The 26,138-nt window shown below is 41.7% G+C and overlaps 1 protein-coding gene and 1 pseudogene across 2 annotated transcripts in view; both read right to left on the bottom strand.

Annotated features, from left to right (window-relative positions):
- SLC35G2 (solute carrier family 35 member G2) overlaps window positions 1-26,138 on the bottom strand; it is a 70,537-nt gene that overhangs the window by 4,953 nt on the left and 39,446 nt on the right. The gene's annotated exons all lie outside the window — the stretch shown is intronic.
- LOC136382323 (putative ribosomal protein eL39-like 5) lies at window positions 19,600-19,773 on the bottom strand (annotated as a pseudogene).

The raw sequence follows: 26,138 nt of genomic DNA, 5'->3' as shown, positions 1-26,138 counted from the left end.
ATAGCTCATTCAAGCAAGTTGGCCCTGGGCACAGAGGATGGCACCAAGGTCTCACCTCAGGCGCTAAAATAGCTCAGTTGCTGAGCAACAGACAATGGCCCCAAATGGGCAGAACATCACCCCATAAGGGGCTTGCCAGGTGGATGTGGGAGTCTGTCTCTGCCTCTCAATTAATAATTAAAAAAAGAAAAAGTATTTTGCAGATGTGATAAAAGTTCCTAATTAGTTGACTTTAAGTTATCCTGGGTGGGCCCTGTCCAGTTGGCTTAGTGGTAGAGCATTGGCCCAGCATGTGGATGTCCCAGGTTCAATTCCCAGTCAGGGCACACAGGAGAGGCACCCATCTGCTTCTCCATTCCTCGTTGTCGTTGTTGTTGTTGTTGTTGTTCTTCTTCTTCTTCTTCTTTCCCTCTCTCTCTCTCTCTCTTTCTCTCTCTTTCTCTTTCTCTCTCTCTCTCTCTCTCTCCCCCTCTCCCTCTCTGTCTCTCTCCCCCCTTCTTCAGCCATGGCTGTATTCGAGCAAGTTGGCCCCAGGCACTGAAGATGGCTCCATGGCCTCCACCTCAGGCACTAAGAAGAGCTTGGTTGCTAAGCAACAGAGTAATGGCCCAGATGGGCAGAGCATCACCACTTAGTGGGCTTGCCAGGTGGATCCCAGTTGGGGCTCATATGGGAGTCTGTCTCTCTACCTCCCCTCCTCTCACTGAATAAAAAAATAAAAAACCAAAAAAAAGTTATCCTAGGTGGGCATGACCTAATTGGTGAACCCTTTAAAAGAGGGCTTAGGCTTTTCCTGAGCTCAGAGATTGCAAACAGTTCAAGCCCTTGAAGTTCCAGCCTGCTTATGACCTTTCTTTGCTTACTGCTTGTGGACAACAAATTTCAGTCTATTCTCATGGCATTCCAACATGCTCTTAATCTTCTTTTTCCAGCTGCCTGCCCTACAGATGTCAGACTTGTTTATCCAGCCCCTATAATTGCATAAGCCAATTCCTTGTAATTAATCTCCTACTGGTTCTGTGTCTCAGGTTCAACCCTGACTCTGATACATGTTGGAATTATCTGATTGTTGTCTTTGTTTCTCTGGTAACTCTCATAGGCCATTTATACCTTATAGGTTGCAGGCTCCAAATACAAGCTCTCTTGGGTAAACTCTGTAGGGCCTCCCCAGTGCTCAAACCCCTGATGTGGGAGAGCCTACTTTCCAAGGGCTTATGGCCCACAGATTTTTGCTGCTTGGTCCTCTTACCTGGTGGGCAGCTCTTTTGGGCATGCACCAACAGTATTCATTTAGCCTCAGGAAACACATATCCTTACCACTCCAGTGAGTATACAGGCTGATCACCACAACCCTGTTCTTTCCAGTTTTCTTCTCTGCTCAAGCAAGCAAAGAGCAAATTTAAATGTGCTGTCTAAGCAGACTTCCAATTGGGGAATGAAGAGGCACATGCAGTCGTTGTGAATAATGACCTGGTAACCTTTACCCTGACTGCATTTGAACATCAAGAAGACAAAAATCATGACAACAGAAAAAACATACAACTTTAACACAAACAATGAAGACATCAAAATTATTAGAGATTTTGCTAACTTTGGTTCAGTCATTAATTCAAATGATGACTGCAGTCAAGAAATCAAGAGAAGGCTGAGACTCAAGCAGCAATGTAAGAATTAGGAAAGATCTTCGAGAGCAAAGATATATCATTAGAGACCAAGAATAAAATCATCCACATCCTCTTATTTCCAGTTGCTATGCACAGATGTGAAAGTTGGACAGTGACAAAGGTTGATAGGGAGAAAATGGATTCGTTTCAACTATGATGTTGGAGAGCTCTGTGGATACCCTGGACTGCCAGAAAATGAACAAGTGAGTCATAGAGCAAATTAAGTCTGAAACACTATAAGAGGTTAAAATGACAAAACTGACGCTATCCTACTTCAGGCACATCAAGAGATGGCAAAGTTCTCTGGAAAGGATAATTCTGGGTAAAATAGAAGGCAGGAGGAAAAGAGGAAGACCAAATATAAGACAGATTGACTCCATAAATGAAGCCATAAGCTTGAGTATACAGGAGCTGAGCAAGGCTGTTGAGGAGAGGATATTGTGGACATCACTCATTCATAGCATCACCAGAAGTCAGAGGTGACTCAGTGGCATATAACAATTACAAAACCTTCACCCTCGGTTAGCTTTAAGAGGGAACATCACTCTCCCCAACTATAAGGAAAAAGCACAACATTTTTCTTTGACCAAAGACCTGTAATAGATAAATATCCCTGTGACAGATTGTGTTTTACAGAGAGAGCCACAAATCTATCTCCCATACTACATGTTTGTTTTTTTAAATGTGAATTTGATATTATTAAGCAGAGAGGTAGGGTCTATATCAACTCCTATTTAAAGTAGGCAGACTTTTGTGACTGTTTCAACCAATAGTATGGCAGTGACATACTGTGACTTCTGTGATCTTATTAAAGGTGATATAGCTATGCCTTCATAGCTACAACACTTGTGCTTGGAGCTCTGAGCCACCAAGTGAGCAGTCTGACTGCTCTGAAGCCACCATGCTGTGAGGAATCTCAAACTAGTGCATGTAGAGAAACCATATAGAGAGGTCCTAAGACTACCAAAAAGAGAGAAATGCCTTGTCAGCCCCTAGCTGCTCCAGCCTCCTGCTGTTCCAACTCCAGCCACCCATCTGACTTCAAGTGTATGAGACCCTGTGTCAGAATCATCCAGCAGTTCCATTCCAAATTTCTGATCTACAGAAACAATGACGGATAATAAAATGATTGTCACTGTTTTCAGCTACCCAAGCTTTGGGGTGATTTGTTACCTACAATGGAACACCCCATTATTCTCAGTATTTTAAGAAATAGGAACATGGAGTGGTCTCATTGATAGTGAAAATAGAAGGCCTCTCTAAGGAAATACAATGGAGTAAAGACAGCCTCTTTAATAAATGGTGTTGGGAAAATTGGACAGCTACCTGCAAAAAAATGAAACTAGACCACCAACTTACACCATACACAAAAATAAACTCGAAATGGATAAAAGACTTAAACGTAAGCCGTGAAACCATAAGCATCTTAGAAGAAAACATAGGCAGTAAGCTCTCCGACATCTCTTGGAGCAATATATTTGCTGATTTATCTCCACAGGCAAGTGAAATAAAAGACAGGATAAACAAATGGGACTATATCAAACTAAAAAGCTTTTGCACAGCTAAAGACAATAAGAACAGAATAAAAAGACAAACTACACAATGGGAGAACATATTTGACAATACGTCTGATAAGGGGTTAATAACCAAAATTTATAAAGAACTTGTAAATCTCAACACCAGGAAGACAAACAATCCAATCAAAAAATGGGAAAAAGAAATGAATAGACACTTCTCCAGAGAGGACATACAGATGGCCAATAGGCATATGAAAAAACTAGAAAGCCCAGCGGTCATACAAAATGACCGCTGTTCTAGATATTATAAATTGTAATTAAAATGATTTGTGCAAAGGTGTCTGCTAATTCAAACTGAATTACCCAGGGCAGGCGGCGAGGACGCCCCTTTGCTTAGTGCCCCATGGGGTTTCCCCCTTCTACTTGCTTAATTGCTTAAAGTAGAGTGCAATGAAGGAAACCACTGGCAGTACATTTCTTAAGAGCCACCGCTTGCTATTTGGATGCTGATTAGTCAATAATTTATTCAAGAGTGGTGGATAATTCTCAATTAGTGGAACTACAATGTTTCTGTACTTGCAACATTGAGAAAATCCTTTCTTGCCACGGTCAAATCGATTCGTTTCTAACTTGAAGTTTAAGGACAGTGTTCACATTTAATATTCATGTCACCAGAGGAATGCTCAAAAATTAAAATTTCTCCATTTGAAATTGTTTTCATCCTTTTTGCGTTTCGGTCAGCATTACTGTCATTTTTTTGCATTTCTCTCCTGCCTTTGTTCAAGGGACTCATTTTGTCAAGACAGGCTTTTTTGTCTTGCATCTGAGGCAAGCCTTGTTTCTCTATGCTCATCAGTCTCATTTTGCTGAGAAAGACGCATTTGCTCTGCGACTGAAGCAAGCCTTGTCTTTCTCTGCTCAGTGGTTTCTTTTTGTCAAGAAAGCCGTTTTTGTGCAGCTTTAGCTCCTTTTCTCTCCTCTTCAGTGCTGTATTTTCTAGGAGGCATTCTTAAAAGAAATTATGTTAAGACGTAGTTTTTATGTAAAACAGATGATTGCCAATGCAAACAAATGTTCACCTTCCCCCTGACACGCTCAATTTGCGTTCAGCCTTAAATTGTTTCAAAAGCAGATGATTGCCAATGCAAACAAATGTTCACCTTCCCCCTGACCCACTCAATTTGTGTTCAGCTGTGGCAACTTCACCCCATTGGCTAGTACAGTTATGCAAGCAACCAATAAGCTATCGGCGACAAACAGACACTTAAGCCACATATAATAAAGATGCTCAATATCATTAATCATTAGAGAAATGCAAATTAAAACCACAATGAGATATCACCTCACACCAGTCAGAATGGCACTCATCAACAAAACAACACAGAATAAGTGCTGGAGAGGATGTGGAGAAAGGGAACCCTCCTGCACTGCTGGTGGGAATGCAGACTGGTGCAGCCACTGTGGAAAACAGTATGGAGATTCCTCAAAAAATTGAAAATCAAACTGCCTTTTGACCCAGCTATACCACTATTAAGAATATACCCCAAGAACACCATAGCACTGTTTGAAAAGAAGAAATGCACCCCCATGTTTATGGCAGCATTGTTCACAATAGCGAAGATCTGGAAACAGCCCAAGTGTCTGTCAGAGGACGAGTGGATTAAAAAGCTTTGGTACATATATACTATGGAATACTACTCAGCCATAAGAAATGATGACATCGGATCATTTACAATAACATGGATGGACCTTGATAACATTATATGGAGTGAAATAAGTAAAACAGAAACTAAGAACTATATGAATCTATACATAGATGGAACATAAAAATGAGACTCAGAGACATGGACAAGAATGTGATGGTAACGGGGTGGTGGGGTGGGGAGAGATGGGGCGGGAAGGAGAGGCGGTGGGTGGGAGGAGGGGAGGGGCACAAAGAAAACCAGACAGAAGGTGACGGAAGACAATTTGACTTTGGGTGAGGGGTATACAGCATAATCAAATCTCAAAATAATCTGGAGATGTTTTCTCTCAACATATGTACCCTGATTTATCAATGTCACTGCATTAAATTTAATAAAATAAAATAGAAATAGAAGGCCTCTCATATCTGGCCCTAATTGATTGGCTTTTGAAAGTGGGACACTTTGTCCTCCATTGTGGGATCCTGGATGCTAATTCTAATGTAAGAGGAAAGTTTTATTCAGCATCCTGTTAGGCATATATTAATGTACTTAATCCTAGTCCAACTGCATGCCTTAAATTATTTTCACTGTACAATTTTTGTTCATTTGTCAATGGATTAGTCTACAAAAGATATATTCCAGCATTTCTCAACACCATTAATGTTATAGTGTGTTCCATTGACGCAAAAGCCGTCTTATACTAAAGGAATCTTCTTCAGTCTTTCTATTTTTCATTTAATTTCAGCCTTTGTGAATACAATTCTTGAACGTTGGAATCCTGACTAGTTCTTTTATTTTTTAACATATGAGCTTTCAACATGTGAGACTTTCAATAAATACTGAGGTACCTTAGCCTAGCACCTTGCTAGACTGAATAAATATGAAGAGTGGGTTAAAAAGCTGTGGTACGTACACACAATGGAATCCTACATGGCCGTGAAAAAGAAGACAGTCTTACTTTTTGCAGTGGCATGGATGGACCTGGAGATTATTATGCTAAGTGAAATAAGCCAGGCAGAGAAAGAAAATATCATATGACCTCACTTATATGTGGAATCTTATGAATAAAGTGAACTGAGTAACGGAATAGAGGCAGAGGCAGGGACACAGGGAACAGAGGGACAGCTGTCAGAGGGAAAGGAAATGAGGTGATGAGATCAGAGAAGGTGAGGGATTAGTGAAATTATATAGTCATAACACAGATACAGATAACAGGACAGCAAATCCCCCAGGGAAGGGGGGAGGAAGTAAGGGGGAAGGGGGTAAAGGGGGGATAATGGGGGACAAGGGAATGGGGGTAAGGGAGTTATATTTAGTAGGACACTTGAATCCATGTTAACACAATAAATTAAAATTAATAAATATATAGATTCCATTAAAAATTTTTTAAAAAGAATAAAAAATAAAACAGGCATGGTCCCTGTATTCATGGAGCTTACAGATTAGTGGAAGAGACAAATTCAAATTTAATATTTTAATAAGTTAATGCAAGCAACTACATGGAGCACAGAGAGCTGTTGGAGTGCACAAAGAGCATCTAACCCAAATATTAGGGACCTTAGGAGGTTTCCATGTGTAGAGGATCCCCAAACTGGGAATGGAAGCATCTGGAATGATTAGTTAAGTAACGGGGGGAGGGATTTTTTTATTAGAGATAAGAAATTTTAAGAATCAGAAATGTTGGTTTTGAGTTCTGGCTCTGTCACCAACTGAAATGATAATTATGTCTTTTAAGAGAGTTTTAGATGATAATTGTTGGGATCTTTTGACTCAACTCTTCTAAATCAGTCTTTTTATGGATTATACACTTCCAGTGTTTTGATATCTCTCCTATGCAAAACCACTGTACAGTTCAGTACCATCTGCTCAGAGTTGTCCTACCTAATGTACTATCTCAACATCCTCTCCCTCACAAAGACTAAGGGTCTGAACTGATCCCACCATTTTAGTTCCTCTGGTAAGGGTATATATAGGGAGGTGTCCTCTAAGGCAGAGATGTCCATTTCAGCTGTATAGAGCAACTCAGCTAAGTGAGGGAATGTGAAACAAAAGACCAGTGGACCAGCCTGGCAGGCTACAAATGTATCAGCCTGAAATGCTGTACACAAATGAATTAAACGGATGCTTAGTTTGGTGTCTGCTTGGGTACAATTCAGTGTGGGGAGCCTGAAACCAATATTTTTTGTACAAAGGAGGCACTGTTTGTTTCCTAGGCTACATCCAACAATATAAGGTTGAAGATCACTTCACTCTTAAGGTTGAGAAAATTGACACTGACATCCCTAATGTCTTGGTAGAAATTCTTAAGACAATCCGTTTATGGTACCCAAGGCAAATATCACTTGGTAATAAGAGTTTTTTTAGTTACTAGACTGATCCCTAAAATAATAATAATAATAAACAGTCTTAGATTTAAGCTGGCTAGTGTAACTTGATTATAATATAGTGGTTTATATCTAGGCACTAATATGATATTTGATACTAAAGAGCTGATGGGTTACTAACCTTAGAGCTGAACAGGCTACCCCTAGAAAACTTTGTAACCCCAATTTGCTTAAACATTGTTGCCCTAAATGTTTCAGGTGTAGAAAAGACTACACCTGACTGGTCACCTGAAAAGGAGGATCCAAAAACCATCTTTTCAGGATATAAGATATAAGAGTATAGATCAGGGATCCCCAAACTACGGCCCGCGGGCCGCATGCAGCCCCCTGAGGCCATTTATCCGGCCCCCACTGCACTTCTGGAAGAGGCACCTCTTTCATTGGTGGTCAGTGAGAGGAGCATAGTTCCCATTGAAATACTGGTCAGTTTGTTGATTTAAATTTACTTGTTCTTTATTTTAAATATTGTATTCCCGTTTTGTTTTTTTTACTTTAAAATAAGATATGTGCAGTGTGCATAGGGATTTGTTCATAGTTTTTTTTATAGTCTGGCCCTCCAACGGTCTGAGGGACAGTGAACTGGCCCCCTGTGTAAAATGTTTGGGGACCCCTGGTATAGATAGTATCTGTGCTTTTAAATGTATCTCCTGAGACTGCTGACATAAGCCATTCCTTCCTCCAAACTGATGAAAATGGGTCCATGGCCTCACCAGGCAGTAGCGCAGTGGATAGAGCATCGTACTGGGATGCAGAAGACCCAGGTTCAAAACCCTGAGGTCGCCAACTTGAGCGTGGGCTCATCTGGTTTGAGCAAAAAGCTCACCAGCTTGAGCCCAAGATCGCTGGCTCAAGCAAGGGGTTACTCGGTCTGCTGAAGGCCCGCGGTCAAGGCACATATGAGAAAGCAATCAATGAACAACTAAGGTGTTGCAACGTGCAATGAAAAACTAATGATTCATGCTTCTCATCTCTCTGTTCCTGTCTGTTTGTCCCTGTCTATCCCTCTTTCTGTCTCTGTAAAGGGGAAAAAAAGAAAAAAGAAAAGGGGTCTATGTTCTGAGACCCCAAAGGCTATCAGCATGATTCTACCCTCCTTATGCTAAACCAGGGGTCAGGAACCTATGGCTCATGAGCCAGATGTGGCTCTTTTGATGGCTGCATCTGGCTCGCAGACAAATCTTTAATAAAAAAAATAACGTTAAAAATATAAAACATTCTCATGTATTACAATCCATTCATTTCCTACCGCTCATGTTCATGGTTGCAGGTGGCTGGAGCCAATCACAGCTGTCCTCTGGAACAACACCAAATTTTTATTGGATAATGCATAACGTACATGGGTCATTGTGAGGTCAGGAAGTAAACTTCCCTCCTTTTAATCAAGTAGTCAGCTAGCTAATTGCAGAAACCCTTTTGACGAAGAAGATGGCTAAAAGAAAAAAAGATGCAGAGTATTGTACTTTTCAGCAGGAATGGACAAAGGAATTCGCCTTTGTGGAGAGAGCAGGTTCTGCAGGGTGTCTAATATGCAATGATAAAATTGCATCAATGAAACGGTCAAATATAAAGCGGCACTTTGACACATGCCATACTACATTTGCATCGAAACATCGAGTGGGGGACAGCAGGAAGAAAGTATGTCAAGAGCTACTGTGCAGAATGCAAGCTAGTTGGCAGCAACTCCATGTTTGGACCCAACAAGGTGACTGGAATTCAGCTAGCTTTGCTGGTGCTTTAGCAATTGTGAGAAACGGAAAGCCATTCACAAATGGGGAGTATGCCAAAACATTCATGCTTGATGTTGCCAATGAATTTTGTGACAACTTTTCAGATAAAAACAAGATAATCAAATGAATAAAAATGCCTCTGTCAGCAAGAACTGTTCATGATCATACCATCATGATGGCAAATCAAATTGAGGCAACACAAGTGGAAGGACATAAATGCAGCACCATTCTTTTTTTTTTTTTTTTTTTTGCTGTTTTGCCTATGAAAGAGACAACAAGAGGGGAGGATTTATTCAAGTCTTTCACTGAGTTCGCTAAAGAAAAAATCTACCGATGGATAAACTTATTTCGGTGTGTACTGATGGTGCTCCGTGCATGGTGGGGAAAAACAGAGGATTCATAGCACTTCTTAGTGAACATGAAAAGAGACCCATCCTAAGTTTTCACTACATCCTACATCAGGAGGCGCTTTGTGCTCAGATGTGTGCTGAGCAGCTTGGTGAGGTGATGTCACTGGTCATTCAGGTGGTCAACTTTATTGTTGCCCAAGCTTTAAATGATCGCCAATTTAAAACACTGCTGGATGAAGTTGGGAATAATTATCCTGGTCTGCTTCTGCACAGCAAGGTGCGTTGGTTGTCAAGAGGGAAGGTACTCAGCCGTTTCGCAGCTTGTCTGAGCAAAATCTGGACTTTTCTTGAAATGAAAAACATCAAGCATCCTGAGTTAGCTAACACTGAGGGGCTCCTGAAGTTCTACTATCTCGTGGACATGACTGAACATCTGAACCAGCTCAATGTGAAAATGCAAGGCGTTGGAAATATAGTCTTATCCCTTCAACAAGCAGTGTTTGCATTTGAAAACAAGCTGGAACTCTTCATCACCGACATTGAAACAGGTCGTTTACTACACTTTGAAAAACTGGGAGAGTTTAAAGATGCATGCACAGCAAGTGACCCTGCTCAACATCTTGATCTCCAACACCTAGCGGACTTCACATTTAATCTCCTGCAGTCATTCAAAGCATGCTTTGGATAATTTCGTGAGCGCACTTGTCTTTTTAAGTTCATCACCCATCCACAGGAGTGTGCAGTGTACAGCACCGACCTGGGTTACATCCCCGGTGTCTCCATCAGAGATTTTGAGCTACAAGCTGCTGACCTGAAGGCCTCAGATATGTGGGTGAATAAGTTCAAGTCACTGAATGAAGATTTGGAAAGACTTGCACGACAGCAAGCGGAGTTGGCGAACAAACACAAGTGGAGAGAAATGAAAAAACTTCAACCGCGGATCAGCTGACTGTCAAAACTTGGAACATGCTTCCTGTCACATACTACACACTGCAGCGTGTGAGTATTGCTGTACTGACAATGTTTGACTCTATGTATGCATGTGAGCAGTCTTTCTCACATCTAAAGAATGTTAGGACCAACCTACAATCACATTTAACAGATGGTAGTCTCAACGCCTGCATGAAGCTTAACCTCACCACGTATCAAGCAGAATACAAAGCCATCAGCAAAACCATGCAGCACCAGAAGTTATGTTAATGGTAAGAAGTACTTTATTCATCATTGGTTAGCAACAGTATAACAACGTTATTAAAAAGAATTCAGACTTATTGTACTTTAAGAGTATTGGTCTTACATAAAATGCAGACATTTACTTGTATATAGTGTTAAAGATATTGTATGGCTCTCACAGAATTACATTTTAAAATATGTGGCATTCATGGCTCTCTCAGCCAAAAAGGTTCCCAACTCCTGTGCTAAACCCTGTCTGGAATGATGATAAAGCATACCAGTAACTCTTAAGAACTCTCTTAGAATAGGGATTTTTCTCTCCCCCACTACAACTCATGAGGATCAGGAGGACTATAGGCAGCATTTAGTTTGCTAGTGCTTTATTAAAAATTCTTCAAGTCTGTATCTTTGTGTAAAAGTCCACTGCTTTAACGGGAAAAGAATATACTTCTTAGCTCTCTTTCAAAAATGAAACTATTGGGTTGGGGAATAAGTTCGTAGCGTTTTTATATTTTCTTTTACAACGATTTGTTTGCTGTTTGGCAAAGGGTAAGTATTCATTCGATAAAACTCTTTCTGCTCTACAGAACTATGTTAATTGTATTTTTGAGTTATTTAATTTTTTATTAGTTTTGAGGCTTAGAAATGGAATACCCAGGAGGCAAAAATCAACATTTTCGACACCTGCTCTTCTTTTGCTTTTCATCAAGGTCAAAAAGCTGCCAGAGCAGCCCAGGACATTTGTGACGTGTATGAAGAAGGTGTCATAGGCGAGTCTACAGCACGGAAATGGTTTGCAAAGTTCAAAAATGGCGACTTTGACGTCGATGACACGTGCCGCAGCGGAAGGCCTTCTGAATTCGATGAAGAACTGGGAAATGCTCGAAAAGAATGCTACGGTCAACAAGGAGCTCTACATTGCCCAGCTACACCGCGTGAATGAGGCTATTCGACTGAAAAGACCTGATCGACATGGTCAAACCATACTCCTTCACGACAACGCCAGGCCACATGTTGCACAAGTCGTCAAAGCCGCACTCCAAGAGCTCGAATGGGAGGTCCTTCAGCATTCGCCGTATTCTCCGGACCTTGCACTGACCAATTACCATCTTTTCTGCTCCCTGTCAAACCATATGAAGAGCGTTATCTTCGATAACAAAGAGGTCCTTAAAAACTGGCTCAACAACTTCTTTGACACCAGACCAGGTGATTTTTGGTGCAATGGCATCAACAAATTGGTCGAGAGGTGGGAAGAGGTTGTAAACAGCAACGGCGAATATATAATTGATTAACTTATTGACATAATTATTGTTTTTTGTTTAAATAAAAGTCTTCCGGTAAAAACGCTACGAACTTATTCCCCAACCCAATATTTTGGCCCTGGCCACTTGGCTCAGCAGTAGAGAATCAGCTGGTGTATGGAAGTCCCGGGTTTGAATCCGGTTAGGGCACACAGGAGAAGTGACCATCTACTTCTCCACCCTCCCCTCTCCTCCTCTCTCTCTCTCTCTCTCTCTCTCTCACTCTCTCTCTCTCTCTCTCCTCCTCCACCCCTCCCACAGCCATGGTCGAATTTTTTGAGCAAGTTGGCCCAAGCCACTGAGGATGGCTCCATGGCCTCACCTCAGGCACTGAGATGGCTCAGTTGCCAAGCAACAGGGCAACAACCCCAGATGGGCAGAGCATCGCCTTGCAGGAGGCTTGCTGGGTAGATCCCAGTTGGGACACATGCAGGAGTCTGTCTTTTGGCCTCCCTGCCTCACTTCGCTAAAATAAATAAATAAATAAAATAAAGAAACTATTTTCATTTTCCTGGAATCATTAAGTTCTCTGATAGGAAACAGTGGTGATGAATGCAAAATATCTGTGTAGAATGTAGGAGAAAAGCCTCAATCACATGACCACCTCTGTCACTAAGATTCTTACTCTAAAACCCGGCATCCTACCGTCCAAACTAAATTGTACACATTTTCACTCCTCTAGGCCTTTTTCCCTGTTTTTAAATATATATCACTTTCAAAAGCCAATCAATTTGGCATTGTTCCTCTGCCTCCTTTTGTCATTTTGTGTATGGCATAATTAAGTTTTTATAAATACTTATAAAATAGTGGTTCCTTCAAGAAAATATGATATAAATCCAGGCTTGGTAGCTCAGTTAGTTAAGAGCATCATCCTGATATGCCAACATTGTAGGTTCGGTCCCCAGTCAGGGAACAAACAAGAGTCAGCCAATGAATATATGAATAGGTGGAACAACAAATTGATGTTTTTCTCTCTCAAATCAGTGAATGAAGTTTTTATGATATATCCATACAGATATTATTCAGCCATAAAAAGGACTAAAGTCCCAATACATACCCACAATATGGATGAACCTTGAAGACATTGTGCTAACTGAAATAAGCCAGACACAAAAAGACAAGTATTGTTTGATTCCACTTAGATACTTAGAATAGGCAAATTTCATAAAACAAAATAGATTAAAGGCTACAGGGCCTGGAGGGAGGGTAATGGGCATTTGTCTTAATGATTATAGAGTTTCTGTTTGGGGTAATGAAAAAGTTTCAGAAACAGTGGTGATGGTAACACAATATTGTGAAGGTAATTAATGCCTTTAAAGTGTATATTTAAAATGGTTAGATTATGTTATGTATATTTTAACAAAATTTTTTAAAATAAAAAAATAAAAGAAGGAGAATATAGTGATTCCTTCAGTGTGGTTTGAGGAGAGTGTTCAGCAGTGCTAGGCATTGGTATTTTTTAAAGCCTCTCCAGTAAGTCCTAATGCATAATTTTCTTATGTGAGAACCACTTGACTAGATCAGTAGTTTTCACCCTTTCTGCAGATAGAAACCAGTTGGAAACGGAAACATGCAACGAATAAAGTTTTATCTTACCACACATAACAGTGTGAAGTGGTACAAGCTGGTGCTTGGTTTCCAAACTTCACATGCACAATGCATTGAATACTACAAAAGTTTGTCCAAATGCTTTTTCTCTATTGCACATGATTTGTAAATGCTCTGCATGGTGCAAAAGACTGCTTGAAGGAGCCTGGCCTGTGGTGGCACAGTGGATAGAGCATCAACCTGGACTGCTGAGGTCACTGGTTTGAAACCCTGTGCTTGCCCGGTCAAGGCACATGAAACAAGCGATCAATGAAAAACTAAAGTGGAGCAACTATGAGTTGATACTTCCCGCCCACCCCCTATCCTCTCTCTATAAAAAAATCTTAAAAAAAGAAAAGAAAAGGTTGTTTGAGCCTACAAGTTCCAAAGATATCTAAGACAACCTCAATAGTATTTTCTTTTCTTTTTTTTTTTTTTGTATTTTTCTGAAGTTGGAAATGGGGAGGCAAACAGACTCCCGCATGCACCCGACCGGGATCCACCCGGCATGCCCACCAGGGGGCGATGCTCTGCCCATCTGGGGCATCGCTCTGTCGCAGCCAGAGCCATTCTAGCGCCTGAGGCAGAGGCCATGGAGCCATCCTCAGCGCCTGGGCCAACTTTGCTCCAGTGGAGCCTTGGCTGCGGGAGGGGAAGAGAGAGACAGAGAAGAAGGAGAGGGGGAGGGGTGGAGAAGCAGATGGGCACATCTCCTGTGTGCCCTGGCCAGGAATCTAACCTGGGACTCCTGCATGCCAGCCCGACGCTCTACCACTGAGCCAACTGGCCAGGGCCTATCAATAGTATTTTCATCAATGATACAGGCTAAGTGGCAATCACCATGAGCATAAGTGAATTTTACTAAGATCATCGGGTCTATAATCTTCATTCAACATCAGAGTGGTTAACTTTTGGCAGACTGGCATGAAATTTCTAGTGGACCCACATGGTCCATAGACCAGCAGTTGAAAAACACTGGACTAGATTACCTAAGGTCCCTTCTGGCTTTAAGATTTAATCAATTTATGGGCTAATGCATGACTAAGGAAGACAGGGAGTGGCACAGGCCTGGAAATTTTTTTTAAGTAGATACTGAAGCCAGACTGCCTGAATTTGAATCCCAGCTACACATGATGTTGTGATTTATAAGAAATACATATTTGGTCATTCAGATTACCAAAATATATTTCTCATATATATACATATACATATACATATACATATACATATACATATATACATATATATATATATTTATTTTTTTTTTGTATTTTTCTGAAGTTGGAAACAGGGAGGCAGTCAGACAGACTCCCGCATGCACCCGACCGGGATCCACCCGGCACGCCCACCAGAGGGCGATGCTCTGCCTATCCGGGGCGTCGCTCTGTCGCGACCAGAGCCACTCTAGCGCCTGAGGCAGAGGCCACAGAGCCATCCTCAGTGCCCAGGCCAACTTTTTGCTCCAGTGGAGCCTTGGCTGCAGGAGGGGAAGAGAGAGACAGAGAGGAGGGAGGAGGGAGAGGGGGTGTGGAGAAGCAGATGGGTGCTTCTCCTGTGTGCCCTGGCCGGGAATCGAACCTGGGACTCCTGCATGCCAGGCTGACACTCTACCACTGAGCCAACCGGCCAGGGCCTATTTCTCATATATATTTGGTTTTCATCCATAGTTTCCGGCTCAGAGCTCCCCAAACCTTGGAATTTCCTAAGCGATGAGAGCATAAATGTGTCTTTGGTTGTGTTAACAAACTGACTTTTGGAAAGCACCTAAGGATAGGGGTAGGTTGCAAGGGAAGCCAAGAGAGTAATTAGAGGATTGAAAATTTTAGTCCTACCCATGACCTCTGGGGACGGGGAGGGTGCCTGGAGGTTGAATCAATCACAATGGCCAATGATCTAGTCAATCATGACTAGGTAATGAAGCCTCCAAGGATAGGGTTTGGAGAGTTCCTGGGTTACTAAACACATGGACATTTGGGGAAAGTGGTATGCTCAGAAAGGGCATTGAGCCTGACTTGTGGTGGCGCAGTGGGTAAAAGCGTCGACCTGGAATGCTGAGGTTGCTGATTCAAAACCCCAGGATTGCCTGGTCAAGACACATATGGGAGTTGATGCTTCCTGCTCCTCCCTCTGTTCTTTCTATCTCTTTCCTCTCTCTGTCTCTTTCTCTCTCTGTGTCTCCTCTCTCTAAAAAAAATGAATAAATAAAAATGTAAAAAAAAAAAGTAAGAAAGGGCATTGAAGCTCAGTGACCTTTCACCCTGCCTTACCCTGTGCATCTATTCCATCTGGCTGTTCCTGAATTACATCTTTTCTTTTTTTTTTTTTTTTTCATTTTTCTGAAGCTGGAAACGGGGAGAGACAGTCAGACAGACTCCCGCATGCGCCCGACCGGGATCCACCCGGCACGCCCACCAGGGGCTATGCTCTGCCCACCAGGGGGCGATAATCTGCCCATCCTGGGCGTCACCATGTTGCGACCAGAGCCACTCTAGCGCCTGAGGCAGAGGCCACAGAGCCATCCCCAGCGCCCGGGCCATCTTTGCTCCAATGGAGCCTTGGCTGCGGGAGGGGAAGAGAGAGACAGAGAGGAAAGCGCGACGGAGGGGTGGAGAAGCAAATGGGCGCTTCTCCTGTGTGCCCTGGCCGGGAATCGAACCCGGGTCCTCTGCACGCTAGGCCTTTTTTTTTTTTTTTTTTTTTGTATTTTTGAAGCTGGAAACTGGGAGGCAGTCAGACAGACTCCTGCATGCGCCCGACCGGGATCCACCTGGCACGCCCACCAGGGGGTGATGTTCTGCCCATTTGGGGCATCGCTCTGTTGCGACCAGAGCCATTCTAGCGCCTGAGGCAGAGGCCACAGAGCCATCCCCAGCGCCCGGGCAAACTTTGCTCCAATGGAGCCTCAGCTGCAGGAGGGGAAGAGAGAGACAGAGAGGAAGGAGATGGGGAGGGGTAGAGAAGCAGATGGACGCTTCTCCTGTGTGTCCTGGCCAGGAATCGAACCCAGGACTTCTGCACGCCAGGCTGATGCTCTACCACTGAGCCAACCAGCCAGGGCCACATCTTTTCATAATGAATTGGTAATCTGGTAAGTAAAATGATTCTCTCAATTCTATGAGCTGCCCTACCAAACCAATCAAATCCAAGTGAGGGGTGGTGGGAACCTCTAATCTATAGCTGATTGGTCAGAAGCTCAGTGAAAATCTGGACTTGCAACTAGCATCTGAAAGGTGAGGATGTGGTGGGGGTGGCAGTCTTGTATGACTGAACGCCCAACCTGTGTTTTCTGACACTATTTCTAGGTAGATAGTGTCAGAATTGAATTGAATTGCAGGACACCCAACTACTGTCAGAACACTCTTGGTGTGGGTAACCCTTCCCTCCACCCCCATAGTAGAATTGGGTGAACCCTTTCTACAGAACTTATTAAATAACGGACCTTGGGCAACTTAACTTTGCCAATTTCCTTTTGTGTAAAATTAGGGTAATGGTAGCATTACCTCATAGTGTAGAATAAGAATGTTAAATCAGTTAATACATACAAAACACTTAGTATCTATCTGACACCTAGCAGTGCTCAATAAATTTTAGTTTGTTTTTTATTAAAGAAATATTTATTGATTTTTGGAGAGAGGGAAAGAGAGCAAGAGAGTGAGAAGGAGTGGGGAGAAGTGGGAAACATCTACTCATAGTAGTTGCTTCCTGTATGTACCTTAATCGGACAAGCCCAGGGATTTGAACTGGTGACCTCAGTGTTCCAAATCAAAGCTTTATCTGCTGCACCACTACAGGTCAGGCTAGTTCTTTATTTCACATTTTCCTTTCTGCCTGGAATGACCTGGTCCTTCCCCTTTCTGTCCTTGTATACCTATTGAGCTCACATTTGTGCTTGAGTGGTTTGCTCAAATGTTATTTTGTCCTTTGCAAAGTATTCCCTGGACTTGCTCATCTTTGTGCCTCACTGTCACAGTATTCATGTGTTTATATCCTGTCTTTCCCACCAGATTGTACACTTCTTGATAGCAGACTTTTCCACCACTATATCCTCTGCCCTTAACATAGGGCCTGGCACTTACTGGCACTCAACAAATGTTTTTGGATGGAATAGAATGGCTTTGAAAACCAAGAACAGGCCCTGGCTGGTTGACTCAGTGGTAGAGCACCAGCACAGCATGTGGATGCCCTGGGTTTGATTCCCAATCAGGACACACAGAAGTACCCATCAGCTTCTCCACACCTCCCCCTCTCACTTCTCTCTCTCTCTCTCTCTCTCTCTCTCTGTCTCTCTCCCCCTCCTCCTGCAGCCATGGCTCCATTGGAGCAAGATGTCCCCAGGCACTGAGGATGGCTCCATAGCCTCCACCTCAGGTGCTAAAAATAGCTTGGTTGTGGAGCAATGGAGCAATGCTCCAGATGGGCAGAGCATCACCCCCTACTGGGCTTGCCAGGTGGATCCCACGCAGGACACATGCATGATTCTGTTTCTGCCTTTCCTCCTCTCACTGAATAAAAAAATAAAATAAATGAAAACCAAGAAGAGGGAGACATGGAGAAGAATAGAGAATGATAATAAAACTACTGATATTTCATTTGCAGATGACATGATACTAGATATAGAGAACCTTATGCTAAAAAACTACTGAAACTGATAAGTTCAATAAAGTAACAGTACACAAAATAAATATCCAGAAATCAGTTGTATTTTTATACATCAATAATGAACTATCAGAAAGGAAAACTAAGAAAACAAAATTCTATTTACAATTGCATAAAAAAACACTTAGAAATAATTTTAACCAAGAAAGTAAAAAGACCTGTACTCAGAAATTATAAGACACTAAAGAAAGAAATTTAAGAAGACACAAATAAATGGAAGCATATTCCATGCTCATGAATAAAGAATTAACATTGTTGACCTGACCTGTGGTGGCACAGTGGATAAAGCATCAACCTGGAATGATGAAATGGCCGATTTGAAACCCCAGGTTTGTCCAATAAGGCACATATGGGAATTGGTACTTCCTGCTCCTTACCCCCGGCTCACTCTATCTCTCTTTCTCCTCACTTAAATAAATAAATAAGTAAAAGAATTAACATTGTTAAAATGTCCATACTACTCAAAGCAATCTATTGATTCAACATAATTCCTATCAACATATCAATGGTGTACTTCAGAGAACTAGAAAAAATAATCCAAAAATTTATATGGAACCACAAAAGACCACAAATAGCCACAGCAATCTTTTTTTTTTTTTTTTTTTCAGTGAGAAGAGGGGAGAGAGACAGACTCCCTCATGTACCTCAACCGGGATCCACTCAGCAACCCCCAACTGGGGCTGATGCTCTGCCTATCTGGGGCCATGCTCGCAACCAAGCTATTTTTTTTTTTTAACCAAGCTATTTTTAACACCTGAGGTGGAGCCTCCACGGAGCCATCCTCAGTGCCTGGGCCCAACCCACTTGAATCAATTGAGCCATAGCTGCAGGAGGGAAAGAAGGGAGGGGAGAAGCAGATGGTCACTTTTCCTGTGTGCCCTGACTGGGAATCAAACCCAGGATTTCCACATGCCAAGTTGATGCTCTACCACTGAGCCAATTAGCCAGGGCCACCACAGCATTCTTGAGAAAGAAGAACAAAGTTGGAGGAATCACACTACCTGGAATCAAACTATAATACAAAGCAGTAGTAATCAAAACAGCATGATATGAGCATAAAAACAGACATATGGATTGAAGGAACAGAATAGAAAGCCCAGATATAAACCCATGCCTATAGGTCAGTTAATATTTGACAAAGAAAACAAGAACATACAATGGGGTAAAGACAGTCTAATCAATAAATGGTGTTGTGGAAATTGGACATATTTGCCAAAAATAAACTAGACCACCTTCTCACACCATATACAAGAATAAACTCAAAATGTATTAGGGATTTAAATGTAAGACTCAATACCATAAAAATCATAGAAGAAGATTTAGGCAGTAAGTCTCAGACATTTCTTTCTTTCTTTTTTGTTTTTCAATTTAAAAGGTCTCACATTTTTTACTGAAACACCTCCTATTGCAGAAAAAAAATCATAGACAAGAACCATTTTTCCAATAATTTCGCAATTAAAACACCCAACTGTCCCAACAGTGCTCTTTTCAGTGATTTGGTAAGATGCAGGCAACATGCATACAGCATAATGTGAGCCATCTCATGTGTGGTTCCTTACAGACCCAGTTTGTTTCTCCAATGTCTCCTCTTAGACTTGTAACTTGATTTTATTACCAGTTTTCATCCGAATGCATTGGGGAATAGGCTGATTCAGCTTTTGGTTTTTGGCCAGGAACATCTTGATTATAAAAGTCTTGTGAGAAGACATGGCAAAGAAGAAACAACCGCACGCACCACAATGGCAGAGAAAAGAAAAAACACCAGACATTTCTTTTAGTAACTTTTTTTCCCAATATGTCTCCTTTGGCAAAGGAAACAAAAGAAAAAATAAACAAATAAGACTACATCAAACTAGAATGTTTCTGCACAGCAAAGGAAACTACCAACAAAATGAAAAGACAACGCACTGAATGGGGAAACATATTCACCAATGATACATCTGATTAGGGATTAATAACCAAAATTTATAAAGAACTTATACAACTCAACATAAAAAAAATTCAATTAAAAAATGGGCGAAGTACCTAAATAGACCCTTCTGCAAAGAGGACATACAGATGGTCAATAGACATATGAAAAGATGCTCAATGTCACTAATCAGAGAAATACAAATTAAAACCATAATGAAATATCACCTCACACCTATCAGAATGGTTATCATCAATAAATCAACAAGCAGATGTTGGTGAGGATGTGGAGAAAAGGGAACACTTGTGCATTGTTGATGGGAATGCAGATTGGTGCAGCCATTGTAGAAAATAGTATGAAGTTACCTCAAAATATTAAAGGCCTTGGCCGGGTAGCTCATTTGGTTAGAGTGTCTTCCTGCTATGCCAACATTGTGGGTTTGATCCTCGGTCAGAGCACATACAAGAATCAACCAGTAAGCATAAATAAGTGGAATAACAAAACGATGTTTCTCTCTCTCTCTCTCTCTCTCTCTCTCTCTCAAATCAGTCCATTAAAAAAAATTAAAGATGGAACTGCCTTATGACCCAGCAATTCTACTTCTGGGTATGTATCTGAAGAAACCCAAAACACTAATTTGAAAGAATATACAGTACAGGAGGTTCTCGGGTTACGACAATCTCATCATGACATTTTGAGTTTTCGATGCTCACGCCCATAAAAACTTTAAAAATTGAGATATGAGTGTTTTGGCTTAAGGCATTAGCATCATACTTTTTTACACTCATTTTTTGTCATTTTCTCTGTTACTGCAGTACAATGTATCATACAGTATATTTCTGTCCTTTTCCTTTTTCTGTGGCTTAGCTGTGTTTTTGTGTTCTAGATTATGATTTTACAACTGTGTTAAAATAGGTAAGTAAGTTAGGCTAGGGTGTGTTTAGACTTACACCAAAATTTGGGTTACATCACTGTTGTAGAAATGGAACTGTGTTGTAATCTGAGGACCCCCTGTAGGCGGCCTGACCTGTGATGGTGCAGTGGATACAACATCGACCCGGAACGCTGAAGTCACTGGCTCAAGGCCCTGGGCTTGCCTGGTCAAGGCACATGTGGGAGTTGATGCTTCCTGCTCCTCTGCCCCTTCTCTCTCTCTCTCTCTCTCTCTCTCTCTCTCTCTCTCTCTCTCTCCTCTCTAAAATGAATAGTCCTTTTAAAAAAGAAAAAAAGAAAGAATATATGCACTCCTATGTTCATTGCAGCGTTATTTATTTATTTATTTATTTTACATAGAGAGAGTCAGAGAGAGGGATAGACAGGGACAGACAGACAGGAATGGAGAGATGAGAAGCATCAATCATTAGTTTTTCGTTGCACATTGCGACACCTTAGTTGTTCATTGATTGCTTTCTCATATGTGCCTTGACTGCGGGCCTTCAGCAGACCGAGTAACCCCTTGCTCGAGCCAGCGACCTTGGGTCCAAGCTGGTGAACTTTTACTCAAACCAGATGAGCCCGCGCTCAAGCTGGTGACCTCGGGGTCTCGAACCTGGGTTCTCGGCATCCCAGTTGGACGCTCTATCCACTGCGCCACCTCCTGGTCAGGCATGCAGCGTTATTTTTTGTTTTTATTTTTAGGTGAGAGGAGGGGAGATAGTGAGACAGTCTCCCACATACATCCCAACCTGAATCCACCCAGCAACCCCATCTGGAGCCAATCAATGCTCCAGAACTGAGCTATTTTTAGCACCTGAGACTGGTGCGCTCCAATGGAGCTATCTTCAGTGCCTAGGACCACCTTAAAACCAATCAAGCCACTGGCTGCAGGAGGGGAAAAGGGAGAGAAGGGGGAGAGGGAGGAGGGAGAAGCAGATGGTCACTTCTCTTGTGTGCCCTGACTAGAATCGAACAAATTGCAGCATTATTTACAATATCAAAGCTATAGAAGCAACCCAAGTGCCCATCAATAAATAAGTGGGCTCTGGCCTGATAGCTCAGTTGGTTAGAGCCTCATCATGATGATGCACCAAGGTTGTGGGCTTGATCCCCAATCAGGACAGGTACAAGAAGCAACCAATGAATGCACAACTAGGTGGAACAACAGTCAATGTTTCTCTGTCTCTATCTCTCCCTCTCTCTTTTCCTCCCTTTCTCTCTAAAACCAATGAATTAAAAAATATATATGAGTGGATTAAAAAGCTGTGCTATATACATATACAATGGAATATTATTCGGCTACAAAAAAGAATGAAACCTTAATATATGTGACAATATGGATGGACCTAAAGGGTATTATGCTAAGTGAAATAAGTCAGTCAGAGAAAGACAATACCAAATGACTTCACTTATATCTGCAATATAAAGAACAATATGAATGAACAAACAAAACAGAAACAGAGCCCTGGCCGGTTGGCTCAGCGGTAGAGCATCGGCCTGGCGTGCAGAAGTCCCGGGTTCGATTCCCGGCCAGGGCACATAGGAGAAGCGCCCATTTGCTTCTCCACCCCCCCCCCCTCCTTCCTCTCTGTCTCTCTCTTCCCCTCCCGCAACCAAGGCTCCATTGGAGCAAAGATGGCCCGGGCGCTGGGGATGGATCCTTGGCCTCTGGCCCAGGTGCTAGTGTGGCTCTGGTCGCGGCAGAGCGACGCCCCAGAGGGGCAGAGCATCGCCCCCTGGTGGGCAGAGCGTCACCCCTGGTGGGCATGCCGGGTGGATCCCGGTCGGGAGCATGCGGGAGTCTGTCTGACTGTCTCTCCCCGTTTCCAGCTTCAGAAAAATACAAAAAAAAAACAAACAAAACAGAAACAGATTCACAGATACAGAGAACAGACTGATGGTTGCCAGAGGAGAGGGGATTTGGGAGACTGGGTGAAGAGATTGACAGTACAGAATGGTAGTTACAAAATAGTCATGGAGATGTAAAGTACAGCATAGGAAATATAGTCAATAATGTTATAATAACTATGTATGGTGTCAATTGGGAACTGGAAGTATCAGTGGGAACACAACACTTTGTAAATTATATATTTGTCTAAACACTATGCTGTTCACCTGAAACTAGTACAAAATAATATTAAATGTAAACTATAATTGGAAATTTTTTAAATATATTTTTTAAAGACTACTGATATCTAAAGGATCTTATAGGCTCAGATAGCCATATCTACTCTCTTGGTATCGCTGCTCAATCAATGGTAATCTTAGGTAACTGAAAACCTAGTTTCCTTTGATAATCCAAATTATAGAAACATTCAGAAGAACTCTCCCTATCCTCTGCCTTTAACCTCTGTATTAGTCAAGATTATCCAGAGAAACAATCAATAGGATATATATATATAATTTTTTTTAAAGGAATTTACTCACATATTATGGAGGCTAGCAAGTCCAAAATCTGTAGTGGGGAGAACCAGAGAAGAGAAAATACTGTAGTTCAAATCCAAAGGCTGTCTAGGGCAGAATTCTCTTACTCAGGGGTACCTTTTGCTGTATTTAGGCCTTCAACTGATTGGAAGAGGCCCACCCACATTATGTAAGGCAATCTTTCTTACTCAAACCAACCAATGTAACTGTAAACCTCACCCAAAGAATACTTTCACAAAAACATCCAAAGTAATCTTTTTTTTTTTTTTTTTTTTTTTTTTTTTATTCATTCATTATAGAGAGGAGAGAGAGAGAGAGAGAAGGGGAGAGGAGCTGAAAGCATCAACTCCCATATGTGCCTTGACCAGGCAAGCCCAGGGTTTTGAACCGGCAACCTCAGCGTTTCCAGGTTGACGCTTTATCCACTGTGCCACCACAGGTCAGGCCCAAAGTAATCTTTGACCAACCTAGTTGACATCTAAAACTAATTGTCACAGCCTCATGTTCTGCTTGTCCTCCACATGTACACAAGTTCTGGCTATTTCAAACTATAGGAAATTCTTTAAATATGTCCTGCTTTTTTATGTTTCTGGGTTTTACATATGCTATTCCTACTTTATGGAATACTCTCTTCCTGCTTTTTCACTTGGTAAATTTCTACTCATTCTCCAAGGCCTGCATTAAATGTCATCTTCTCTGGAAAACTTTCCAAGGCTACCTTCCACTACAATCTGTATAAGTTGCCCACCCCAGTGCTTTCATTATAGCTTCAATCATAGAATTTATTGCATTGAATTACAACCATGTTTTTTGTCTTTCTCTTTCACTAGAATGTGAGGGTTTTAACACCACAAGCATTAGAATTAGTTATTACTAATTATATTTGCAGCACCTAGCACAATGCTTGGCATGAGGTAAGTGTTTAATAAGTGTTTGTTAAGTAAATTAATAGACTTTTTTAAATGATGCAATTTTGTTAACAAAAATACAAATATAAATCGATTTGTGTATTTGGCTTCTGTACTATACTGCTAGCTCTATTTCTGCTGCTCGGTCTCCCATATTTCCTTTAACATTAAATCCCTCAGGCATAATTGGAACTGTTCCTTAAACAATGTGTATCTGCTTTTCTTAAACCATTCTCAATCAGTTAAGAAGAGTACTGGAGATACATATCTTTCAGCATCACCAGAATGAACTTCAGTTGCTATTTCCCTGCTTCCCAGTGCACACCTCAAAGTTAGGCCCAGTCAAGCGAGTCCACCTTCAACAAGCATTCAATAGTTCCTCATCAGGCTGCCCAGGCTTGCTCAGGACAAGCTTCTGACTCAGGAGCTACTTACCAACATCAGATCTCTAAATAAAAAACAACTTTTTGTTTATTCCTATTACAAAAGCAACATATGTTTATTGTAGGTAATTCAGAAATGTGGGAAAGTAAAGAAAATGAAAATCACTCAGAATTCTACCACCCAGAGATAGCTACTGACCTACTCTAGGACTTTTGCTATTTGTGAGCATTTTTTCCCCAAATGGTATCAAACACTGTATCTTATTTTATAACTTTTCCATTTACTCATCAATACATTGTGAATATTTTCCATGTCATTAATATTTTACAACATCACTTTTTTTTTTTTTTTGTATTTTTCTGAAGCTGGAAACGGGGAGAGACAGTCAGACAGACTCCCGCATGCGCCCAACCGGGATCCACCTGGCACGCCCACCAGGGGGCGATGCTCTGTCCACCAGGGGGCAATGCTCTGCCCCTCCGGGGCGTCGCTCTGTTGCGACCAGAGCCACTCTAGCGCCTGGGGCAGAGGCCAAGGAGCCACCCCCAGCGCCCGGGCCATCTTTGCTCCAATGGAGCCTTGGCTGTGGGAGGGAAGAGAGAGAAAGAGAGGAAGGAGAGGGGGAGGGGTGGAGAAGCAGATGGGCGCTTCTCCTGTGTGCCCTGGCCGGGAATCGAACCCGGGACTTCTGCACGCCAGGCCAACGCTCTACCACTGAGCCAACCGGCCAGGACACAACATCACTTTTAATAGCTAGTTAATATGGGTCTAACAATGGACTTTGAACACAATAGGTCAATCATTAACTTCAGCTTTCTGAGAGCTGAAAGGCAAATAGGATGTCCAACTGCCACCAATTCTTTATGCAAGAATAGATCTATAACCATTACAGACAAAGCCACATATGTGAAAATGAACAGATAACAACTTTGAAGTCTTCTTGCTGAATGAAAAAGAAAAAATGGTTTTTGATGGCCAGAGGAAAAGGGTGAAAAAACAAATAGGAGATAAATCAAGAGTATTCATGTTTGTCTCCTTATTTTCCATTCAGGTATCTGTGGAAAGAACCTAGCTGAGATTAAAAGTGAAAAAAAGGGTGTCTTTATTTATGTTTTGTATAAACTGTCTGGTTTTGAAAGGATTTGAGCAAACATTTAATTAGAGTTAAAGGAAAAATGAAACCACAGAAAATATCAAGCACAAATGCTCTTTTGGATTGTTTATTCCTGAATATGGCTCTAGATTCTCTAATTGTATAATTATAATAGCTATGTTTATTTAGCCACTTTTCTATGCTAAGCATATACTAGGAACTTTATTTTTTCATTTAAAGGTCAAAACAACTCTAGGAAGTAAAATCTCCATTTTAATATGAGGAAATAGGTTCTAGGAGATTGAATCACTTGCAAGTTAGTGGATGACATAACCAATTAATGGTAGGGACAAGATTCAGATCCAGGTCTGCCTTTCCCATTCCTTTCTTCTATACTACACTACAAAATAACCATATTTGTTAGGAAGAATAATGCTCCC

This window comes from Saccopteryx leptura, chromosome 10 (assembly GCF_036850995.1).
Source record: "Saccopteryx leptura isolate mSacLep1 chromosome 10, mSacLep1_pri_phased_curated, whole genome shotgun sequence".
NCBI lineage: Eukaryota > Metazoa > Chordata > Mammalia > Chiroptera > Emballonuridae > Saccopteryx > Saccopteryx leptura.
This window is presented reverse-complemented; position numbering and strand designations above follow the sequence as displayed.